Genomic DNA, 25,028 nt, shown 5'->3' on the forward strand with positions numbered 1-25,028 from the left:
CAACTTGTGAAGCTCAGAATATCACGTTTCTAACCTTACAACTGAAAAGCAGCATAAGCCATTCCCATTGCTATTCTCAGTTCTCTTTCTGTCTTAAATAGATGCGTAGATCTCTAGGCTCTTAAGCATCTTCCAGTCTTGTTTACTTTGTAGTCAAGACCCCAGAAATTAGTCTTCCAGAATATGGCTCTCCAAGCCAGAATCCTCAAGGTGACGGTGCCTATTGTAACCTTGATATGAAACCTCCTACACTGTGTAATACTGTCATCTCAGGGAGAGCCACTATTCATTAGTTTAAATTGTCAGCTTTATGTTTCAGTAAAATAAATACACATTTTCCCTACAGTAATGACTTTTTTTTCTCACTTTGTGAAAGCTGCAGGGCCCCTTGTTATCGAGAGATAATCATATTCTAGCAGGGCCACTTATTATGCCCAGCGAAAGTCCCAAGGATATGATTATCTCTTAATAACTCTAAAGCTTGTTATGTATCATGTTGTATTGTTGTTTACTTTGAGTGCGTGGGGGGAACCCATTAATGATCTCTGTGGTTGATATTATTTGTTGGGATAATGATAAAAGAATCAAATGACCATTTGTTTGCTTGTAGCTAGACAGCTCGATAAGTGCATCCCACTTCCCACTAAAAAGTGTATTTAAATGTAATCTCTAGCTTAGTATTAGTTTAATAACTTGGATGTTAATACTAAATTAATATCAAGGGAAGCTAAAGGAAAGTTAGGAAATAAACATGGATAATTTAATAACTCTGTGACCTTTACCTCCCACAGAAAATTCAGGTTGGGTTTTAAAAACCTGTGAAAGAAGTAAACACCCCTGAAAAAGAAGTACTCACCCATTCAGTGATGGAAAATGCCATTGATAATTTAAGTAAATTTGGATGGATGTAAGGAAATTCCCTTAAATATGCCTCTAGAATATGGACAGTAAATGAATTTTTCCCCTCTTACCTTATGCCTTCTTTTCATGTTCAAAGAATGCAATAATTTTGGTTTCATTTATTGCATACATTTTAAAGACCAGATAGTTGTCATGTAGTCTCTCATTTTTTATTTACTAGAACCTTGCAATACTGTTTCTGATTTTTAGGTTGGGAAACTGAGACTGTAAGAGATTAAATAACTTGCTTGAGTTCTTGTAGAAGGTAGATGCAAAGGTTAGCTTCAGATCTGATTTTAGAGTCCATTTGGTATTTAAAGGCTATGATGACTATTTAAAGGCATGATATGAAGGATGATTAAAGTTATAGGACACTTGTAGCTGACAGTGATCTTGTACATGTGTATTATTAGGTAGACACAGGTCTGACCCTAATGAAAGGGAAAAAATTTGCTAACGTGATGAGACCACTGTCTTCTCTCCTTATCTTGCTTCCAATGTCTGTGACAACTGAAAGAATTAGGAATGCCTCATCTGTGTGTGTGTGTGTGTGTTTAGCATTTTAATTAGGACAATTTTCATACCCTTAATTGTCACTTGGAAAAGATTGTTTTGTTCTGAATAAGTATTTAACACATTTTTTACTTCTGAGGTGTTTGGCAAGGGTCTAGATCAGGACTTTTGTTCTCCAGAGTAAAAATCCTTTTTGACCCAGGATTTGCCAGCTGCTGTCTCTTTCTATTTGCATTTAACCAAGAAGCTCTGCAGTCATTAGTGGATTTCTGATTTCTTCGTATTGTAGTAAAGCCAATGCATGTCTGTTGACACCAGCTGATATGTTCAAAACTCAGAGACCCAATCATTCTGAACAGAGGGAGATTCATCCATTTGTTCATGCATTAATTTTCTGTCTATTCCTACATGTGATTTTTGGAGTTTATAATAAAAGCCACAACTAAACATTAACCATACTTTAAAGGTGTTATAATAGCAGATAAATGGTATAGATTTAACATGGGAACATTTAATAAATTTTCAGTAATTTTAAAAGATAATTAAATATTTTGTGCATATTATAAACTGGGCACTGTTCTTTGCATGGATTATCTCATTCTGCCCTCACAAAAACAAGGTAAGGTAGATATATAATTATTAGGCTCTTTTTATGCATAAGGAAACAGAACTTAAAGAAAGTGAATAAAATGAAAGCCTTTCCTCATGTTCTTGTTCAGAGGAAGCTGTTACTCTATTGCCTCTAATGGATGCATAGTTTCTTTCCCTGCATAAAGCAGGGCAAAAGTAGCCAAGAACAATGCATATATCTTTACCCCTTTATAAGGAATGGTATTGTGTATCTACCTACCTTATTCATCTCTTGACTGTGCTGGCTACATTTGAGATGAAAAGTTTTACTAAATCACTTTCCCCCTGGTAAGAATATGGCTGTTCAACATTTTTTTTCCAGTAGAAAGTAAGTAATTCCTATTTATAAAATCAAGAACTTCTCAATACCCATCTAAGCATCATTAGATTTCCTTTTAAGAGCAGTCAAGAAAACATATGGTAGAAATGGAATTAATTTTTTTTAAAGATTTTATTTATTTGTCAGAGAGAGAGAAAGAGAGCACAAGCAAGGGGAACAGCAGGGAGAAGCAGAGGGAGAAGGAGGCTTCCCATTGAGCAAGGAGTCTGATGTGGGACTTCCAATGACCTGAGGCAAAGGCAGACACTTAACTGACTAAGCCACCCAAGCATCCCAGATACAGAATTAATTTTTAAGTTACATGTCCCTTACTTAGTTTTAATTTGGATCCTTTCATTCACTCAGTACATATTTAAGGAATACTTGTTTTAGACTAGGGTGTACTAAGCTCTACAACTTTAAATTGAAGAATAAGACAAAACAGATACATATAGTCCTACAATAAAAGATATGTGTTTGTGTGTGAGGTGGGTGGTAAACACACTGTGATTATTGTTGTACTAGAAACCTGTTGAATGTAACAGGACAACAAGATTCATTACAATCCTGAAATGCTATGATTGTGTAAAGAGGATTATTTCAAAAATAATACTCTGATTTAAAAAAAAATTGAAATACAGTTTATGTGTAATGTATTAGTTTCAGGTGTATAACATAATGATTTCACAATTATATACATTACAAACTAATCACCATAAATCCTGTTATCACAAAAAGTTATTTCAGTATTATTGACTATATTCACTAAGGTGTATTTTTCATCCCCATGATTTATTTACTTTATAATTGGAAGTTTATACCTTTTAATCCCTTTAACCTATTTCACTTATCCCCTACCCCCCTTTTGGCAAACAGCAAAACCCCAATATTACCTTATACCAGTCAGACTAGTTATTATCAAAAAAGACAATAAATAACAATAAATAACAAATGTTAAAGAAAATGAGAAATTTTGGTGAGTGTGTGGAGAACAGGAAACCTTTGTGCCCTGTTAGTGGGAATGTCAATTGGTGCAGCCACTGTGGAAAACAGTATAGAGTTTCCTCAAAAAAATAAAAAACAAAAAAGAAAAGTGCTGTATTATCCAGTATTTCTACTTCTGAATATTTCCGTGAGGAAAAAGAAAACCCTGATTTGAAAAGACTAATGTGCCCCTATGTTTATCGCAGCATTATTTACAGTAACCAAGATTCTGAACCAATCTAAGTGCCCATCAATAGATGTTTGGATAAGATGTGTATATATATGCAATGGAATATTACTCAGCCATAAAGAATGAAATCTAGCCATTCGTGACAACATGAATAGACCTAAAATGTATTATACTTAGTGAAATATGTCAGACAGAAGAAAGACAAATACTATATGACTTCATTTATATGTAGAATCTAAAAAACAAAAAAGGCAGCAAAAAGAGAAACAGACTGAAATATATAGAGAAGAGTCTATTATGTTTTTACATTTATTTTGATGATGTTTGTTTGTTTGGCTGGTGGTGGCTGAGTAGAGTAGTAGCTTGATTTGTCAGCAAATACTGTTAAGTTCGGAATATTTTTCTGTTATTTTCCCAGTAACTATTTTTGGAATAAATAAAAGAATGTAAATATAAAATCTTTTGGTCTATAATAGTAAGAATAGCTGAGTCTGAATCCTATTTATGAGCCAAGAAAATTTGTATATGTAGATTTTCTTGCAAATAATGTTGTGGGGTGATTTTTGTTGTTTCTTTATATTGCTCATCTATATGTCTCCCTCAGTTCCTTTAGGCACATAGCTGGGACTTCATATTACCCACAGAAATCTTGTTTTCAGTGGGCTCATTTCTTAACCAACAATCATTTAGTTGCAAGTTCTAGAAATGTACCCTAGTTCACATAAAGAGAAGGGCTGTTGAAACCATATGTCAGGCAGTGATTGCAGTCTAAGAACAGAAAACTGGGTAAAACCTGACCCCAGAGGGACTTGAAAAGGCAGGAGATGTGGCTACTTGTCACCCCTTTTATTTTTAATACTTCATTTCTTATGGGGATTAGGATTTAGGATGTATGTTATCCCAACCCTGGTTTTTCCAGAATGTCTTTTTCATTCTCAACACACAATTTTTCTCTTACAGTAATTCTTCCTGTACTTGCCTTGAATTCTCAGTGGTGCATTTAGAATCTCTGAGAGAGAATGCTATTAGGCTTAATGTGGGTCAAGCATTCCTCCTTGTTCAATCACTGTTGCCACTTAGATTTAATTACACAGTACATAGGGCAGTCCTTTCCAGGAGCTATGGATGGGGTAAATTTTTTAAGGTGCAAATGTTGATTCAGAGACCTTCTTGGGATCAGTCCCAGATATTCCTCCTTACTTTTCCAACCCTTCCAACCTGCCTTCCATTCTTTTGGATGTTGTTCTTTGCTCTGTGGCAGCTAACAAATCAGATAAATGTATTCTTGATGTTAACCCATCTATCAGGTAATTTCTTTTGGCTAGTGTTCCCTCTGGGAGCAATTCCAAAAATCAAAGGGATGAATTTAATGCTAAATATTTTGCTTTTTAAAAATTTTTTAAAAAGATTATTTATTTGAGAGAGAGAGAGCGTGTGCCCCCACAAGAGAGCAGGAACAGGGAGGCGCAGAGGAGAAGGAGAAGCTGACTTCCCGCAGAGCAAGGAGAGCTAACTGGGGCTCCATCCCAGTGCCCCAGGATCATGACCTGAACCTCAGGCAGATTCTTAACTGACTGAACCACCCAGGCGCCCCTAATGCTAAATATTTTAGACAGTGGGAAAATATTTGGTAGGATGTATTGCTTTTCAGTGCTGACTTTACTTTTTTTATGTATAATCCTTCTTCCTGAAACTATTTATGATAGATGAGAATCTTTTACCACTGTTATTATAATGTTACTACTGGTGTGCCATATGCCAGGTAGAAGATTGAATACCTAAATTGCATTATGTCATATAATTATTGGTTGTTCTTTGAGGCTGAGTAATGCTGTTGTCCCCACTTTACAGGGGGAATGGAGGCTTATGTTAGTTAATGAATTGCTCAAAATTACATGGCAAGTAAATAATTGAGCCATTATCCAATCTCGGCAGCTCTCTGTTCCATAACTTGTGCTTTTAAAAAAGAGGAACATGATTATTATCTAATAAAATTGAAACCTAAGTTTTCATTTCAAATCTATATCCTTCACTGCACTAGTATGATATCTACTTGCATTCTGTGAAGAAAATTTTATGTACATATGTACATATATGTGTGTGTGTCAAGTTTTAGTAGTACTTGAGAAGAAAGAATGAACCCTTGATCATAGTTGTGGTTTTTGTTTTCTCTGGTTTATTATCATTTTTTAGCAATTGTTACTGATGTGTAAGCTAGAGTTGCAAGAGATGCCTATAGTTATACATAGAACTTTGCATTCTTATCCATGGCTATCCCTAATGTAACAAAAAGTTAGACTTTGAGGTACATACTGAACTTTTGTAGCCAACTCACATACATAGAGCTGGTGACTGACCACAGTAACATAAAACAAATGGTGATTTATTTATGATTCATTATTAACTTTAATATGGGATTTTTGTCTATTCCATAAGAAATGTTTCATTCGTCATAATCATCATTTATTTGGGGGGAATATATAAGGAAAGACATTAAAAAAAGATAAATTACGTTTCTGGATATATTAACAATATAAAGAAGACCTATTTGGTCCTTACCTTCTGGACATTATTGATATTAACTTGAAAGTAAAGGTAGTTAGGTGCTTAAAAATTGATGAATTATTATGATACCCAGCAGGGGCTACCGTAATCTTTATAAGTGATAATGTATTTATGGCTAATCAGGAAAATACAATATTTCTATCCTAATAAATTATACTATATTTAGATGTAAATTAGATTAGACTTGTATAAAGATATTTCTGAGTGACCAATCTATATTGATTTATATAAAATATTTTTAATTATAAAAAATTAGAAGGAAATGCACCAGAAACTATAAAAAAAAAATTATAAGACAGTTATCTTGCTCAGAAGTAAAGTTATCTACAATAGAAACTTGGTTACAAGGTATAGACATATACATAAACATGAATGTATGAATATATGCATTTATTCTCAGTAGTATTTTATATATATATATATAAATATATATATATATATATATATTCCCCACCCCACCCCCCTTAGAGGGAAACTGTATTGCTTCAGGGGAAATTAGTCTGAGGCACAGAATTATTTTGCAATTAAAGTTTAACTTGGTGACTTTAAGAGAAGATATAATACCATATTTATGGAAAGAGTGTTTTGTTTTTGTTATTGTTAGTCTCATTTTCCATATTCGTATGTCTGGCAAAAACCACTGGATATTTTCTAGTTCATTGTTCACCTTTTCATTATTTTATAAGCTTTTATAATATAATTTCTTTAGAAATTGTCTTTTTTTATTGAATCTGAATATCACAAAATATCACAGGCTTCTAGAGCCATTATACTAACAAAGAAAGGCTTGAGTGGTGAATTGACTTGTCAAAAGTCACACAGCTAGTGGGAGACAAAGCAGAGAAAGGAACCTGGCATCCTGGCCCCTAATCTGGGCAATTCTATCAAGCTGGAAATTCATACTAACCATATTTAATTTTCTTTTCCTCCTAATTTAATTTTAGAATGGCAATAGTTAATTATCAGCTACCCATAGCTTATTTATACTTGAAAATTGTATTTATTTGTATATTTTTCATTTTATTCTAGGGATCTTTGATATAAAATACCTCCAACAGTATGTGGTCTGAAGAACTGCCCTAAAAGGTAAGCTTCCCACAAGGGAAGATTGTCTTTATTTCACTTTACCTTTGGTTAGCATCCTTAGTTTTTATGGAAACAGTGAGATCTGTTCCTTACAGACTGATGCTATGAGATCATTTTTAGTGTTAAATGTTAATGAAGATAGCAAAGTCATGTAAATTAGGACTTGACAATAGGAAATTGAGGCCTTTCCCAAGTCTCTCTGGAGAAGATACTTGTGGTAGCTGTTCTGTGGCTGAGATTAATTTGAAAATTGAAAAACTTTTGAATTTGGCGTCATGGAAAGAGTTTGGGAATGAAATAAAAGTTGTTGCACTTTTACCAGGTGATTTTGTAGGAAAAGACATTTTATCAGTCAAATCAACACAAATATTAAGTTACTAGATCCTACGTATATTCAGGTCTTAAAATTGAAGCCTTTTAGGGTGAAAACACAAGTAGTATTACTCATGATCTATGATATATGCAAATTTTTTCCTTCATAAAATATTCAGATCCAATAAAGTGAAATATCTGTTTTTATTTGCTAAGGCTGCTCTCACACAGTACCATGAACTGGGTGACTGAAAACAACAGCAATTTATTTTTGTCATATTTCTGTAGTTTAGAGGTCTGAAATGAAAGTGAAGTCAGTCATACTCTCTGAAGGCCCTAAGAGAGGAATCCATCCTTGAGTCTTCTAGTTTCTGGTAGTTGGCAATAGTATGTGGTCTTTGTTGGCATGTAATGGCTTCATTTAGATCCCTCTGTCTTCACATAGATTTCTTCCCCGTGTGCCTGTGTCCAAACTTGTGTTTGTAATAAGGACAACAGACATTGAATTCAGGGCCCAATCTAATCCAATGCAATCTTGGGATGGTGGTGGAGGAGATCTCATTCCATTGATACACATAAAATAAAGTGCCAACTCATTTTAAAAGTTGTAATGATTATGTCTTGATGGACAGCGTATCTCCCAAGCAAGATAAAATTTAAAGCTCTGTTATTCAGTACAGGATTGATGCCATTGGGTAAGTATCAGCACGCGATTTTGGCTCTCAGGGGAAGATTATTTTTAACACCCTTAATTATAAAAAAAAAATTAGGAAAAAAATTTATTTCACTTGATTCCGTAGTTGTTTTGCATAAGCCAAGATCGAGTAATGTATTTTTTACCAATTAAGTATTGCTCTATAACAAGCTACTCTCAGATTCATTGCCTAAAAATAGTACCTATTAATTATTTCTCATGAATCTATTACATAAGCTGTTTGGGTCATCCAATGTGGAACCCATTCTTGACTGGGTGTGTTAATGTATATGGGGACACCCAGACAGCTCACACCACATTTTTTTATCCGTTCATCCATCAGTGGCTACTTAGGTTATTTGCCTATCTTGACTAATGTAAATAATGCCGCAGTCAACATAAGGGTGCATATATTTTCCCAAATTAGTATCTTTTTTTTTTTTTTTTAATATTTTATTTACTTAACAGAGAGAGAGGTCACAAGTAGTCAGAGAGGCAGGCAGAGAGAGAGGGAGAAACAGGCTCCTCACTGAGCAGAGAGCCCGATGCGGGGCTCGATCCCAGGACTCCGAGACCATGACCTGAGCCAAAGGCAGAGGCTTAAACCACTGAGCCTCCCAGGTGCCCCAGTATCTTTTTTTTTAAGTAAATACCCAGAAGTGAAATTATTGGATCTTCTCGTAGTTTTTTAATTTTTTGAGAAACTTCTACACTGTTTTTCACAGTGACTACACCAATTTAGACTCCCATCACCAGTGCATGAGACTTTCCTTTTCTCTACATCCTTGTCAATGCTTTCTATTTTTTGTCTTTTTGATTTTAACCCTTCTGAGAAGTGTGATGGTGTCTCATTGTGGTTTTGATGTGCATTTCCCTGATGCCAAGTGATGCTGAAGCACCTTTTCGTGTGCTTGTTGGCCGTCTGAATGTCCTCTTTGGAAAAAAAAAATGTCTATTCAGATCCTCTGCCTGTATTTTAACTGAGTTATTTTTTATACATGATATTATATAAGATTTTTATGTTTTAGAAATGAGTTCTTGTCAGATGTATGATATAAAAATGTAAGTTACTTTCTTATTTTCGTGGTTGTTTCTTTCACCGACTGAAGTTTTTAGTTTGATGTAGTCCCAGTTGTTTATTTTTGATTGTGTTACTGTTGTGTCTGGAGTAAGATCCAAAACGATGTTGCTAAGAACAACGTTAAGGAGATTACTACCTGTGTTTTATTCTAGGAGTTCTGTGGTTTCTGGTCTTAAATTCAAGTCTCTAATCCATTTTGAGTTAATTTTTGTATTTGATGGAGGATAGTACTTTAGTTTCACTCTTTTGTATGTGGTTGCTCAGTCTTCACAACACTATTTATTAAAAAGACTCTCCTTCCTTACCTTCTTTGTCATAAATTGACCATATATGCACGGGGGCTTATTTCTGGGCCCCCTTTTCTGTTTCACTGATCTGTCTGTTTTTATGCCAATGCCAATGTGTTTTGATTACTACAGCTTTGGAGTACTGTAAGAAATGAGGGAATGTGATGCCTCCAGCTTTGTTCTTTTTTTTCCTCTGGAGAGCTTTGGCTATTTAGGACCTTCTGTGATTCCATACAAATTTTAATCATTTTTGTTCTATTTCTGAGAAAAATGCCATTGGAATTTTGATAAGAATTGCACTGAATATGTAGATTTCTCCAGGAGGGATAGACATTTTAAGAATATTAATTCTTCTTGTTTTCAGTATATAAGTCCTTCTTCTCTGTGATTAAACTTATTTCTAGGCATTTTATTATTTTTTTTGACATTTTATTCTTTTTGATGCACTTGCAAAGGGGACTATTAACTTCTCTTTGATAGTTCATTGTTAGTGCATAAAAATGCAATAAACCCTTTTAATACTGATTTTGTATCTTGCAACCTTGATAAATTCATTTATTAGTTCTCACAGTTTTTTGGTGGACCTATGGTTTTCTACATATAAAATCATGTCATCTGTAAATAGTGATAATTTCATGTCTTCCTTTCCAATTAAATGTCTTTCATTTCTTTTTCTTGTCTAATTGTTCTGGCTAGGACTTCCAATACTATGCTGGAGTTCAGTACTAAGAGTTTGCATTCATGTCTTGATTCTACTCTTAAGGGCAAAGCTCTCAGCTTTTTGTCATGGAGTATGACTTCAACACCTTAAACTTTTAAAAACAGTGAAATTGGAACACAAAAGATATCATTATATACTCCATTTCTTTTCATGGATAATTACTGATGACTGAATACGATGATGTAGAAAAGAAGTATCATCACTGGCTTAGTAGGGTCTATAATAAGAAAGTACGCTAATCAAACAAGCAGTTACTGTACCATGTGATTTTCATGTTGTCCACTTTGATACCGGCCCTGGAGGAAAACTTAATCCAGAGAAGAAAAACCACAGAAGCCTTCCTCAAACATTAAATTTTTAGTTAGCTGCATAGAGTTGAAGAAAGATGTGAGAAGGGTACAGGTTGAGGAAAACAATATATTTCTGAAAGAAGGAATAGAATGAAGAAAAGCAAGAGGAAAATAATAGCATATTTAAACAACTTTTTTTAAAAATTCAAGGTGAGAGACACCTGGGTGGCTCAGTCAGTTAAGCACCTGCCTTCGGCTCCAGTCATGATCCCGGAGTCCTAAGATCAAGTCCTGCATCAGGCTCCCTGCTCAGCGGGGAACCTGCTTCTCCCTCTCCTTCTGCTGCTCCCCCTGCTCATGATCTTCTCTGTCAAAGAAATAAATTAAAAATATCTATAAAAAAAGATGTGGCATATATGTTTATATATGTATATATGTATACACACAGATACAAACAATTGTAATTCTACTCAGGTATAAAAAAGAATGAAATTTTGCCATTTGTGGCATCATGTATGGATCTAGAGGGTATTATTCTAAGTGAAGTAAGTCAGAAAAAGAAAGACAAATACTGCATGATTTCGCTTATAGCTGGAATAAAAAACAAACAAACAAACAAAAAAACGAAAAAACCCAAACCAAACTATATACAGATAATAAGTTGGTTGCCGAAGGAAGGCCAACTAGGTAAAGAAGATAAGCATTACAAGTTTCCAGTTATAGGGGCATCTGGGTGGCTCAGTTGGTTGAACGTCTGACTCTTGGTTTTGGCTCAGGTCATAATCTCAGGGTCTTGAGATTAAGCCCTGCGGCAACCCCCCACCCCTCCCAACCTCTGGCTCCATACTCAGTGGGGAGTCTGCTAGAGATTCTCACCCTCTTCTTCTACCCCTCCCCATGCTCATTCATGTACATGCTTTCTCTCTCTTTCTCTAAAAACGAGTGGAGAAATTTAAAAAAAAAAACAAAAACATATGTGTGTGTGTGTGTGTGTGTGTGTGTGTGTGTGTGTGTGTGTATACACCAAGCTTCCAGTTATAAAATAACTTAATCATGGGGATTTAATATGCAGCATGGGGACTATCATCAATAATACTGAATTGCAAATTTGAATAGGAAAGTAAATCCTAGAAGTTCTCATCACAAACAAAATGTAACTTTGATGAGAGATGGTAAATAGACTCAATGTGGTGAACATTTTGCAATGTACACAAATGTTGAATCATTACATTGTACACCTGAAACTAATAAAATGTATCTCAATTGTACATCAATAAACAAAAAAAAGTGTTGTTGGACCTTTCCAAAATTAAGACTGAAAGGCAGGAGGAGGTCAGGTCGTTTCAAACTGTAACGATCCCTTTTAGGTTGTCTTTAAGGAAGGCCCTGGCACTACCTCCAGGTGCCCTAGCCTTTTGTCATCCAGCACAGGTTGTAAAAGTGGTCGTCTACGGATAAGAACAGCTTCAAAACAGAGTTATGTTGGTTCACACATTTGTTTGTTGTTTTTTACCTTTTGATTGCAAAAAGGTAAAGTTTTAATTGTTTCCAGCCCTTGAAAATTCAGTTTCAGATATAATGATGATTTCCAGATTCTCTCAGAAGAAATCAGAACACCTTCCTATCTCAGTCTTACACTCCTAGATGACAGGAGGGGTTTCCTGGGCTGCCGCTGCCTCCTTCTTCCCTCTCCAGTTTATCACGCCACTTCATTTGCTACCTATTTGGCCCTGACAGACCCTTGAGTTCAGTATCCTCAGCTGCACAAAGACTTCTGGATTGATGAAATGTGGAAGCTTTGCTTAGCTTCTGAGAGGTTGTCTCTGGTGAACCAAAGATCATAGGTTCAGTGGCTGAATGGGCCATTTAGTTGTTCCTGTCATATATCTATCAACTAAGTGAAAATAATTTTGGCTCTATGTTCAGAGTCCTGTGCTTTAAGTTCCTGCTCTGATGTTGGAGCTGGTAAAGTAACTTCTCTTAGACTCATTTTTTCCATCAGCAAAATGGAGACTGTAATATTCAAGGGCTTACATCATGTAAATTCATTTTGTTAACACTACAATATTCAGTCTAATGTACACACAGAGAGAAAAATGGAAGAAAATAAGTACATTATTTTTCTCTGGGTTGGTAGAAGTAATTTTCTTCTTTTGTTAGATATTAGTCAATTAAAACTGGGAAAATTAAGTAGTGGTACATGCAGCAACATGGAGGAAATGTGAAAATAGTATAAGAAGCCAGACATAAAAGACCACATATATGATTGCATTTATATGAAATGTCCAGAATAGGCAAAACTATCGAGATAAAAAGTGTAATAGTTGTTTCCAGGAACCAAGGGCAGAAGGGACTGCTAATAAGCACAGGGTTTCTTTCTCTCTTTCTTTCTTTCTTTCTTTTTTTTTTTTTAAGATTTTCATTTATTTATTTGACAGAGAGAGATCACAAGTAGGCAGAGAGGCAGGCAGAGAGAGGTGGGGAAGTAGGCTCCCTGCTGAGCAGAGAGCCCAATGCAGGGCTGGATACCAGGACCCTGAGATCATGACCTGAGTCGAAGGCAGCTTTAACCCACTGAGCCACCCAAGAGCCCCAAGCACAGGGTTTCTTTTCTGGAATGATAACTATGTTCTCAAATTAGATAGTGGTGATAATTGTATGACCTTGTGAATATACTAAAAATCACTGAATTGTATAGTGAATGGTGAATTTAAATGTGAAGTATATCTCAATATAGTAATAGATTATGAAATGCATGTTTTAAGAAGACAAAATTTCTCCTTCAGATAGGTGACTAGGGGATGTAACAAAATAAAGAGACTCCTTAGGTTGTCATTCAAATCAATACATACTGTCTTCCTAAAATCCTGACGTTCCTCCCAGGCCAAAGACCAAGTCAGGTTTCTAATTTTAAGGATTGATGATTTAATACAAAAGTTATAAGTGATGGAGGCAGAGAGAGATGGGTAAACATTTGAATTTTTTTCAGTTTTTATCTCTATAAGCCTCAGATTCCTCAGACTATAAAGTAAGGGTCCTAATAGTCATTTTATTGTACTTGCAAGAGTTACAAAGAGTATGTCAAGTACTGATCCTAGTGTCAGTTTTAAGACAGGCCCTCTATAATTCATACTTTTTAAATGAATGTTACTTGGCAGTAAATTTTAGGCTGTAACATTATATTATGGGCAGCCCGACTGCCCCACGATTGGTTTTTCCTATGCTAGCATCTTGGCCAGAAAGAAAATAATGGTTAGAATTTTCACTATCACTTAATGAATTTAATCAGCCCCTGAGGGACTTTTGATATAGCAGGGAAATACTTAACAGAGAAACATGATTTTTATTCTTCCTTTGTTTCTCTTGATAGTCGACAGAGCCTTCCCTAGCAGAGGTAACATTACCTGTGCTGAGAAGAGTATTAACATACCATGAGGGTAATGTTAAAATGAAAAGAACACATCCCTGTGGCCTTACATTAAAATGTTTCTGTGCACGTGTGGTTCTGAATGCAATTTAAATTGGTGCCAGGAAAATAAACCACTGCCTGAAAATGGACAATTCAATCGTCCATCAGTTTTTATTATTTATGATTTTTTTCCCTTTAGAACATAGAGTGTTCTTTTTTTAACTTTGATTTTGTCTTTGGAAATTGAAATTAAAATCATAATCTCGGAATATAGAAGATGTTGAGTTATTCAGTGTAGTATATTATAGATTATAACATTAAGCAGAAACTTTTAATCTTTTTTTTTTTTTTAAGATTTTATTTATTTGATAGAGAGGGAGAGAGTAAGAGAGAGAACAAGAGCAGGGGGAGGAGCACAGGGAGAAGCAGACTCCCTGATCAGGAGGAAGCTGGAATCATGACCTGAACTGAAGGCAGATGCTTAACCGATTGAGCCACCCAGGCGCCCCAGAAACTTTTAATCTTAAATATGAAAAGATGGTTGTATGAATTGCTCTATTTGATAAAACTGGTGTTGTATCCTTTAAGGCTAACAGGAAGGATTTTGCTATGGAGAATAGTTGGAATAACAGTTGGGGTCATTTGTTCTTTTAACAACTATGTACATAGGGATCTAACTATATGTCAGAATCTATATTAAGTTCTGGTGATACGGTGGCAAATAAAATATGTATGTACCCTCAGCTTTTGAGCTGATATATCATAGAGATGACAGATGATAAACAAGTTAAAAAAAAAAAAACCTCCTGATTGTGTTTAGGTGCTATGAAGAAAATGCAATGATAGAGGAAAAGGTTATTAAATGAGTGAAAGGATATTCATGAAAGAACTTGAAGACACTTACACAAATGGAAAGATATTCTATGCTCGTAGTTGGAAGAATTGTTAAAATGCCTACATTATCAAAAGCAATCTGCAGATTTAATGCAATCCCTATCAAAATACCGATAGCATTTTTCACAGAGCTAGAACAAACAGTTCTAAAATTTCTGTGAAGCCACAAAAGACCCCAAATAGCCAAAGCAATCTTGAAGAAGAAAAGCAAACCTGGAGGGATCCCTTCTGAACTTCAAGTTATATTAGAAACGTTTAGTAATCAAAACAGTATGGTACTGGAATATCTGTGTTTATAGGTGGGCATTGGTCTGCATTAGCCAAGTCTACCATGTTTTTAAAACTGTCAGTTTCTTTTTTTTTTTAATATTTATATATTTATTTGACAGACAGAGATCACAAGTAGGCAGAGAGGCAGACAGAAGGGGAAGCAGACTCCCCACCGAGCAGACAGCCTGATGCGGGGCTCGATCCCAGGACCCTGGGATCATGACCTGAGCCGAAGGCAGAGGCTTTAACCCACTGAGCCACCCAGGTGCCCCAAAACTGGCAGTTTCTAAAATCAGCTTTCTACTCTGTAAGAAAAGATGCTAAATTACATTTTCAACAATGATCCTATGACTCTGTGAAATACCTCACTACATGAACTAATGGGAAGACAAATCAGATTGAGTATCAGGTCTCCTGTCTTGTTTTCTATTTTGATATTAACCAAATATGTGATATTACAGAAACCATTAAACTTTGTTGTTTTCCCATCTATAAGGTAAAAGGCTGGGATCCAGGGACTTGGGTAAATGGATTCTCTTCTCAGCTAAGCAAGTTTAGAAGGGACTTGTTTTTAGGAAAGACCCTACTTCATTCCCACTAATCTGATATTTAGTTGTGTGATTATCTCTAGCTGAATTATTTTTAGCATAAGTTACTGAAAAACTATGTCTTAACCAAATTTAGTTTGTGGTGTTTTATAAGTAACTGTTTAAAGAACCATCAATCTGTAGGTTAAATCTATGGATTGAATGAAATTAATTTAGTTTTACAGGGGTCTCAAAAGGTAACACTAAATTAAGCATTTGTTGATCACTATAATATACTTTTTTAAGAGAGCTTCCAGAGTAAGCCTGGGTTATTTCTTTCATCATATTAAAAAAAAAGAAAATGGAGTACATTTTTATCTTGCCATGTTTAAATTAAGACATATGGTAGCTTGTCAAAATTGCAAAACAAAGTCTTTTGTCTGTTTAGTACAGAATCACCCTTCTAATTACACATGTAATGAAGGAATGTAAACTTCAGAGATCATGGAAAATACCCATTGGAGTCTCCTCTTTAAAAGTGGTCCCAAAACCATAGACTTGAGGATTTGAGCATCACAAAGATACTCTAAAAGATATTAGCCAAAAGCCAATGAGTTGCTGTCAGTTTCCTTTTAGCCACAAATATTGTAAGGAAAAAATAAAGATCTATTCATCTGAAGATTATGCAGGAAAATTTATTAAAAATACAGGCTTGCAAAGACTGATAGACTGTCTGCAAACTGTTAGCGTTGCTCTAATTTCACAAACCCTTGGACTGGGATAATACTACCTAGGGGAGTTATCAAAACACAAAGTGGCATAAGATTTCAGATGTAGTGCTGATGGCCCAATATAATGCACCAAATACACTGAAACAAACAACCAGAAACAAGCTAGAGAAATTGGAGAAGCTTAAACTTGGGGAACTGTGCAGAGAAACTGGAAAGAAACACAGTCAACTTTATCTGCACAGGATGAAATATCACACAATAGGAGGATGTTAACATATCTCTGGTGAGCCTGTTGGGGAACAGGACATGGACAAATTACAGAAAGCCAGGCTTCCCATTAAAATCTGTTTTGAAGTGAGACAGACATTTGTCTCAAAGGTCAAGGACTGAATGTGCCTTAGAGAAGTGGCTGTGGTTATTTTACCTTTTAATCCACCTTTGAAATAAAAGATCAGAGGTAAGATTTTTACCTTGCAGGAAGAATGAAGCCTTTAAAAGAGAACCGTAATTACAGCTATCTTCAAAGTAGGGTGATGCCGAGTCTTAGGGAAGTGTGGGATTAACCTTGTTGATAATGACAGAATCCAAGGTATCCACAGCAGTGTTCTTAAGGGCTTGAAAAACCAAGGATTTGGAGAGCAGGTGGTTGGACACAGCTGCTGAATAATCCTCTTAACCTCATCTGTACTTCACAGGGTGAAAAATAGCAGGAAAATAAAAATCTCCACCAAGTGGTTGATAGCAATGAAATAAAAGGAGCATCTTAGGTATACAAGGGCAAATTTGTCCTAGTGCTGATAATCCTAACCAAAAGAAGTGGTTGCTGTAGAGATGTATGTACTGTAGTAAAATAAAGTCATAATAAGTATGCCTAAATAAAGCATAAAATGGAATAGGATGCTGTGGGTGGTGATTTCTTCAAGGCACTTCTAAAGCTGTTATTCACGGAGGGCATAAACCCCTCAATATTTTGTCATTAATTTTTTTGTTCATGAAATAACTAGATATGAACAGCTCTTAGTGTTTAATTGATACTTATAAATTTAATCAGGAACTATCTATGTCTCTTCAAAAACAACAACAACAACAACAATAAACCTATGTCTTACCATCCAACAAAAATTTAAGCAAGACAGATGTAACAGAGAAAAATGGGAAGCAAAGCAGGCAAATGACACCAGACTTTATAGAAGAGAGAAAACTTGAATACACCAAGCCACTGGTATTCCTAGAGTATTGTGTATTCCTAGAATATTGTAGCAAAGCTTAATTAGTCCTGATTAGTATCTCCTTTCCCCCAAATCATGATACAGTCTGAAAAGAAATGGCCTAACACACTTGCATTTCTGTGCAATATAATGGTCCCATGTCTTAGTAATGCTTTGTTTTTAAAACTTCCTCTATTTTTTTTTTAATTTTGTTTATTTATTTGACAGACAGAGATCACAAGTAGGCAGAGAGGCAGGCAGAGAGGGAGGAGAAAGCAGGCTCCCTGCTCAGCAGAGAGCCTGATGTGGGGCTTGATCCCAGGACTCTGGGATCATGACCTGAGCCGAAGGCAGAGGCTTTAACCCACTGAGCCACCCAGGCGCCCCTAAAACTTCCTCTATTGAGCTTACCTCAAACATGTTGACAGCCAAAGTTCAGGTTGTCTTTATTACATACAGATCCATATAGTGTAACTCTTGCCATAAATGTGAGAACATTTAGTGACCAAACTGGAAAGAGTAAGCTCATAGAAGGCAGTAAGTAAAAAGAGCGCCAGGTAACATCCAGGCCAGATCTCTCATTTTGTGGTTAAGAAAATTTAGGCTCAGAAGTATTTAATGACTTGTCCAGAATTACATGCTCACACAAAGCAGAATTCTTGAGTTCAGAGTTGTGTTTTTTTCCCACAATGGGGAAATCTTCCTCATGTGGACGGTGAGAATTTACTTCTCCACAAGGACAGACAATGGTTTTCCCTTAACTGAATGACATTGAGTTTTACTCAATAGAAACGGAAGAGCTTACATGCATAACAGCTTACATATTTTGAGTACTTAAGATGAGCCAGGCACTTTTCTGTTTCTTATAAACACATGTTCTTTTTTGATACTCAGAATCTTATCTACAGGGAGGTTTTAATATTTTATTTATTTATTTGATTAAAAAAAACCTGAAGTTCAGAGTGGTTAAATAAGTTTCCCAAGATCTCATAGTAAATCTGTGGCAGAGTTCCATCTTGATTCTGGGACCAGGATTCATAATCGCTGTTCATATTCTTACAGGTGGGCAGAAATGGAATGTTAAACCTTAAGTGCCAGTTAAGGGATTATGCACCCAGGGTTCTCGAAATGCACTCACAAGTGTGATGTAGGAGCAGCTAGTTGCATCCAAACTCTTTTACCTTTCACAAGGTGGTAAAGTACTAATGGGGACTTTGTGTATGAAAATCTGATATTAGCAAGAGACAGTTGTGCTGAGCTGCTTTCGGCTGGCGCTGCAGAAAAATCACACTTGGCTGTAAAGAAGCTGTTGATTGCTTACACAGGTTTCTGTGGCATGCCAGCTCTTCTTGCCAGCCTGCTCTTCCTTATCAAAGAGCCAGTAGTTCCAAGTGAGGTGAGAATCCCACTTCACAAGCAGACATAAGCCATTTGGGGAAAATACAAATTAAAAGGCTCCAAGATAGAAATAGAAGCATTAGCAGCAGGAAGTATCTTGGGGATACATTATGTCAGATTACATAGGGGAGTTGGGAGAATAAGTGAGTCACAGCCTCCCAGTAGATAAACCCTGCTGTGTCAGTAGTTGGGCAGCCTCAGAAGCTGTATTTGCTATTTAAAGGTGCCAGCTCTGCTTGAAATGCCCCCAAGCTAGCATCTGCTTAGTAATATCATTGAATTATGCACAGTTTGCCTGTTTTTCAATAGCTTTAGCATTTGTCCTAACTTCTGACCTGTGAGTCAAAGCATTGTGATGGAATTTTATCCACGTTTAAGGGTAGGAATACAGAAATGTAGAATTACAAATGTTTTGCCTTAATATCCACCCAGCAATTCAGTCAATGAGCTAAAAGTAAAATGTTGATGTCAAAGAGTTTTAGTCTTTAAAAATAGCACCAATATCGTGTCGTGGGGTACATTTGATTTGTGTCTTGGCCAAGAAATCTCAGTTGTGAGATGCAGAAACTAAACCAAGCAAAAAAGTTTACTGGAAGAATGCAAGGAATCTCACAATACCTCCAACTAGGAGGTACAGCTGTGCTGATACCAGAACTGACAAGTCAAGGTGCAAAGGTGTTCCCTTTCTGTCATTTTAGGACCAGGAGTTCTCTCGTTGCGTGTGTTCTTTCTTTCATTCCCCACTGTTCTCTCTTTCTCTCTCTGTAATGCTGTTTTCTTTTCTTTTTGCAGATACTTCTTTCTGTGTCAGTTTGTAGTCAGGTACACTTGGTCATCCTAGCTCTCAATTAACATAACCCTCAGGCTCCCTTGTTTAGGTCTAGTTTAATCACTGCTTCAAACAGAAATTTCACAGAAAGACCTCTCCCTGTTCAGTCACTTTGTGGTGCAAGGAAACATCAAAGCTTCCTTTTAGGCTTGTCTTTGGGAATTGGGTACTCCTGAGAGAAAGGTCTCTAGGCTTCGTAGAGTCTACCCAAAACTTTCTTTTATTCAGCAAATTGTTGGGAATGTTCCATTCTGATCCAGCTTAAAGTATCAGAAGAGCAGGGCTTATCCCTGGTTAATGTGTAATATGAACACTTATCACCAAAGGAGATACGTCCTTCTTGCCTTCTAGAACTGCCTTCTGTGATTGCTTGGGTACTTTTTGCCCTGTTTCATTAATTATTTCTTCACTGCGCATCCTGAATCAAAGGAAATTTAATACAAGGCTCAGGGATTCCAATTCCCATTATTTATACCATTTCCAGCTATTGGAGAGAGGAGAGAAAAGGTGGTACCCGCTCTGGTCAAAAAGTTACTACAGGCAAAGTGCTTCACAGTTAACAAAAAATGGGGGAGGATGTAGATACTGTTTTTTGGCTGTGGTTTTGTGGCGTTTTTTTTTTTTGTGGTTTTTAGCTCTTTTTTTTTTTTAATATTTTATTTGTTTGACAGAGAGAAATCACAACTAGGCAGAGAGGCAGGCAGAGAGAGAGGAGGAAGCAGGCTCCCCGCGGAGCAGAGAGCCCGATGCGGGGCTCGATCCCAGGACCCTGGGATCATGACCTGAGCCGAAGGCAGAGGCTTTAACCCACTGAGCCACCCAGGCGCCCCTGGTTTTTAGCTCTTAACTAAGTCAGCAGAATGAATTTTAACAAGAGACATTTGAATACAGTTGCAGACTTGCATATTTTTACTGGAAATTCCAAGACTGTCAACACAATCAGATTTATGCATAGTGCCTATTTATTATTACAACTTGGTAGCTAGACCAGTATTTCTCGAACTTGAATGTGCCTACAGATCACTTAGGAATCAAATTAAAAATGCAGATTATGCTCCAGTAAGCCTGGGTGGGGCCTGAGAGTTTGCTTTTTTTTTTTTTTTTTTTTTTTTTATGAGAGTTTGCTTTTCTAACAATGTTTCACATGGTCCAGGTGCTACTGGTCCACAGACCTCAGTTTAAATAGCAATGACATTACGATACTGTTTTTAGGGGTGCCTGGGTGGCTCAGTGGGTTAAAGCCTCTGCCTTTGGCTCAGGTCATGGTTCCCAGGGTCCTGGGATCGAGCCCCGCATGGGGCTCTGTGCTCAGTGGAGAGCCTGCTTCCCCCTCTCTCTCTGCCTGCCTCTCTGCCTGCTTGTGATCTCTGTCTGTTAAATAGATAGATGAAATCTTTAAAAAAAAAAAAAAAGATACTGTTTTTACAGGCAGAATTACTGGTTTTTCAGAACAAAAGAAAATATGCTAACTTCTATTATAGACCTGCACGAAATGAACTTAAGTGTAGTAGGATAACTTGCTTGAGGACAGTTTGGTTTGTAGCACTGCTAGAATTGAAAACTAAATTCTGTTGATTCTCCCAACTTCAGGGCCTTACATATTTATTATTTTGATTTCTTACTCTTTTGTTCCCTTTAGTAAAAATGACTATATACTAGCCTTAATTCAGTATCACTGTTTTATTTTCAGCTTGAACAGGAACTTTAAACATAAACATACACACAAAAAGGTAGGTTTATCTATTAGCCACATTCGAAGCAAAGCCCAGGATGTACATACATTGTTGATTGATACTAAGATTTTGACACCTGGGAGTTTATTTTCAGAAGCCAGATGAGTAACTAAATCGCTAAAGGGAACCCATGAGAATAAAACTCAGGTTTATTAAGGACCTTTCCAGTGAGTGGGCTGTGTGTCCTTTCTCCATGCAGAAATGAGTAGTGTATAATTTCAGTTATATGATCCTGCCACAAGAAGTTTAGCTTTGGTCATCTACTTTAAACAGCCACCATCCTCTTAACCATTTTTTTTTTAATCTTTTTTTTTTTTAAGATTTTATTTATTTATTTGACAGACAGAGATCACAGGTAGGCAGAGAGAGAAAGGGGGAAGCAGGCTCCCTGCTGAGCAGAGAGCCCCATGCGGGGCTCCATCCCAGGACCCTGAGATCATGATGGGAGCCAAAGGCAGAGGCTTTAACCCACTGAGCTGCCCAGGCACCCCTCTTCTTAACCTTTTATGTATCCAGTATCATGCTTCAGATCTGTAAATTTAAAATACTGTGATACTGAAAAAGACCAGATTTTTTCATGTTTTACTTAGGGGTTTTAAAATACACCCAGTTATTTTCTCTTATGTAATAAAATGCATGATTTCTGTACTTGCCATTTGATCTATAAACCCACTGTGTAACACGATCAGTGTTTGGGAATGTCTGTTGATACCCCATGCAACAGTCTTATTTATTTGGACAAAGGAAAGTCTGCAGTGGCAAAATCATTTCTTTGGATTTCCAATACTTTCAACTTTAGGATACTTGTCAAAAAGGATACAATATTTTTATCTCTTCAAGATGGATATCACAGCTCACTCAATGTCTGAGGAACATTGTGTCTTGGTAGTTGTTTGACCTTGGGCAAGCTTACCATTTGAATCTCAGTCTTTGTGCTTAAGACATGAAGATGGTAACATCTAGCTTATAGGATAATGTGGTTGAAATCACAGCATATTTGAAAGTTCTTAACCAGTGCTTAGCATATTAAGCACTCAGCAAATACTCTTTTCTTCTCATTCCCCCAAGCATTTACTATCTCTAGGAACAAGCTATAGCAAAATGATAATTTTCTCTATTTACTTCTGGTACCTAGAATGCTCTTGGGTAACTGAAATCAGTTTTAATTGTAACCAAACTGAACAATTAATAGTGTAAACTTGCTGTGGGAAAAAGAAAGGAAACATGCTTTCCAGAACCAGTTAAAAATGATTTTCAATGATTTACTATTTCAGATTCCGCACATCATTGCTTCTTCTATTAGTGTAAGTGAGAACTAATAGTAAATTATGGGAACAGAATCAGAACTAAAGTGCATAGTCATTTTTCATCAAGCAGCTATAATGCTATGATTAGTATCAATTTATGAGTTATATGTAATGAACTAATGTATTAGAGTTTTGTTTGTGTTTTATAGAAATCATTTTTTATCCCAATATAGTTATTTGAGAGTAAGTTCCATTTATAAAATACCAGCGCACATGCAGAATGAAATATATGGCTGGTCTAAGCATAGGTCGTATGTGCAAAACAGTGCATTTGTCTCTTTCACAGTTCCTCGAGATCTAAGGAGAGGTACTTCTCTCTTTCAGTTACAGTTAGACATCACTGGTGGGTTTATGAATATGTCATGTTTGCATCAAATCATTTAAACATTCTGGGCTTTTTTAACCCCATTCAAGTCAAGTAATCATCTTCTCATAGTAAATTATGATAAACATTTATTTGCAAAGTTTTAATCAAACAATGGCAGCCCTCAAATATAATGAAACTGTCACTTTATAAGGTTCGGCCACATACAAATATCAGTCAGGTTTGCACCATTTAATCAGCTGGACTTATTTTACAGATAGGGTCAACTCAGTTGTTATATCAGGCTTATTATCTGGTTGGAGAGAACTGAATATAATTGTGTAACTATTACAGTGTATACTGTACAATATTGCTCATATGTACAGTATACATTGAAATGCATTATAATGTATGACACCTTCGTGTTTACTCAGAAGCCCTCTCTGGGGAATTGCAGGTATGTCTAGTAGCTTAGGTGCTACAGTTTCTGGGGAAATTTATACAAACTTCCAAGGAGTTTTATTACTACGACAAATTGTATATAGCAATCATAATTTTCTACCTTAAGGCTAAAGTGAATCCAAACTAGCATGTTAACTAGCTTAACTTAAATCATGTATATTTGATTGTTCATTTACTCATTCATTGTCTTGCTAAACAGATACTTTGGAGTTCCTCCTAAATTATAACTAATCTATAATATACTGTTAAACCTTAAGGAAATTAATAGAACAGAGTAAAAACAAGTGAATGGATAATCTCCATATATTGTGACTTAGACTTTTCCTCTGTGTTTGATAGCACAGAGTTTATGGAAACCTTCACAGGATAGGTGACGTTGGAACAGGATGGTGAAGAGCAAGTAGGAGATTGTAAGATATAGGGCACTTCAAACAGAAGGTACGTCTGAGCAAGAATTAATGATTAATTTGTATAATCTCTTTTTTAGCAATAAAATGTATTTTACTCTTCAGTTAAATAATGTTTTTGGAATCTTTAGAGTTTTCTTTTTTCCTTTCTTCTCCTCCTAAACAATTCTATTTCATCTTTCACTGAACTGAAAATACTGGAAAAAAATGCATAATCTCCCAGTCTTTTAGTCTTCTGTATTTGCCCAATGAATTGTGAACACAGTCTTGCATAATGCTGAAAATCCTTGAGGAGAATGCAGGCAGCAACCTCTTCGACCTCAGCCGCAGCAACATCTTCCTAGGAACAACGGCAAAGGCAAGGGAAGCAAGGGCAAAAATGAACTATTGGGATTTCATCAAGATCAAAAGCTTTTGCACAGCAAAGGAAACAGTTAACAAAACCAAAAGACAGCTGACAGAATGGGAGAAGATATTTGCAAACGACATATCAGATAAAGGGCTAGTATCCAAAATCTATAAGGAACTTAGCAAACTCAACACCCAAAGAACAAACAATCCAATCAAGAAATGGGCAGAGGACATGAACAGACATTTCTGCAAAGAAGACATCCAGATGGCCAACAGACACATGAAAAAGTGCTCCACGTCACTCGGCATCAGGGAAATACAAATCAAAACCACAATGAGATATCACCTCACACCAGTCAGAATGGCTAAAATGAACAAGTCAGGAAATGACAGATGCTGGAGAGGATGTGGAGAAAGGGGAACCCTCCTCCACTGTTGGTGGGAATGCAAGCTGGTGCAACCACTCTGGAAAACAGCATGGAGGTTCCTCAAAATGTTGAAAATAGAACTATCCTATGACCCAGCAATTGCACTACCGGGTATTTACCCTAAAGATACAAACATAGTGATCCGAAGGGGCACGTGTACCCAAATGTTTATAGCAGCAATGTCTACAATAGCCAGAC

At 36.2% G+C, this 25,028-nt stretch overlaps 1 protein-coding gene across 2 annotated transcripts in view; it reads left to right on the top strand.

The window, feature by feature from the left end:
- Window positions 1-25,028, top strand: part of CNTN4 (contactin 4) — a 961,173-nt gene that overhangs the window by 228,391 nt on the left and 707,754 nt on the right. For both annotated transcript variants that reach the window (XM_045992257.1, XM_045992258.1), the window contains one exon: window positions 7,131-7,187. The gene's annotated coding sequence lies outside the window, so the exon portion shown is untranslated. The remainder of the gene's footprint in view (window positions 1-7,130; window positions 7,188-25,028) is intronic.

Source organism: Meles meles, chromosome 20, assembly GCF_922984935.1.
Source record: "Meles meles chromosome 20, mMelMel3.1 paternal haplotype, whole genome shotgun sequence".
Lineage (NCBI taxonomy): Eukaryota > Metazoa > Chordata > Mammalia > Carnivora > Mustelidae > Meles > Meles meles.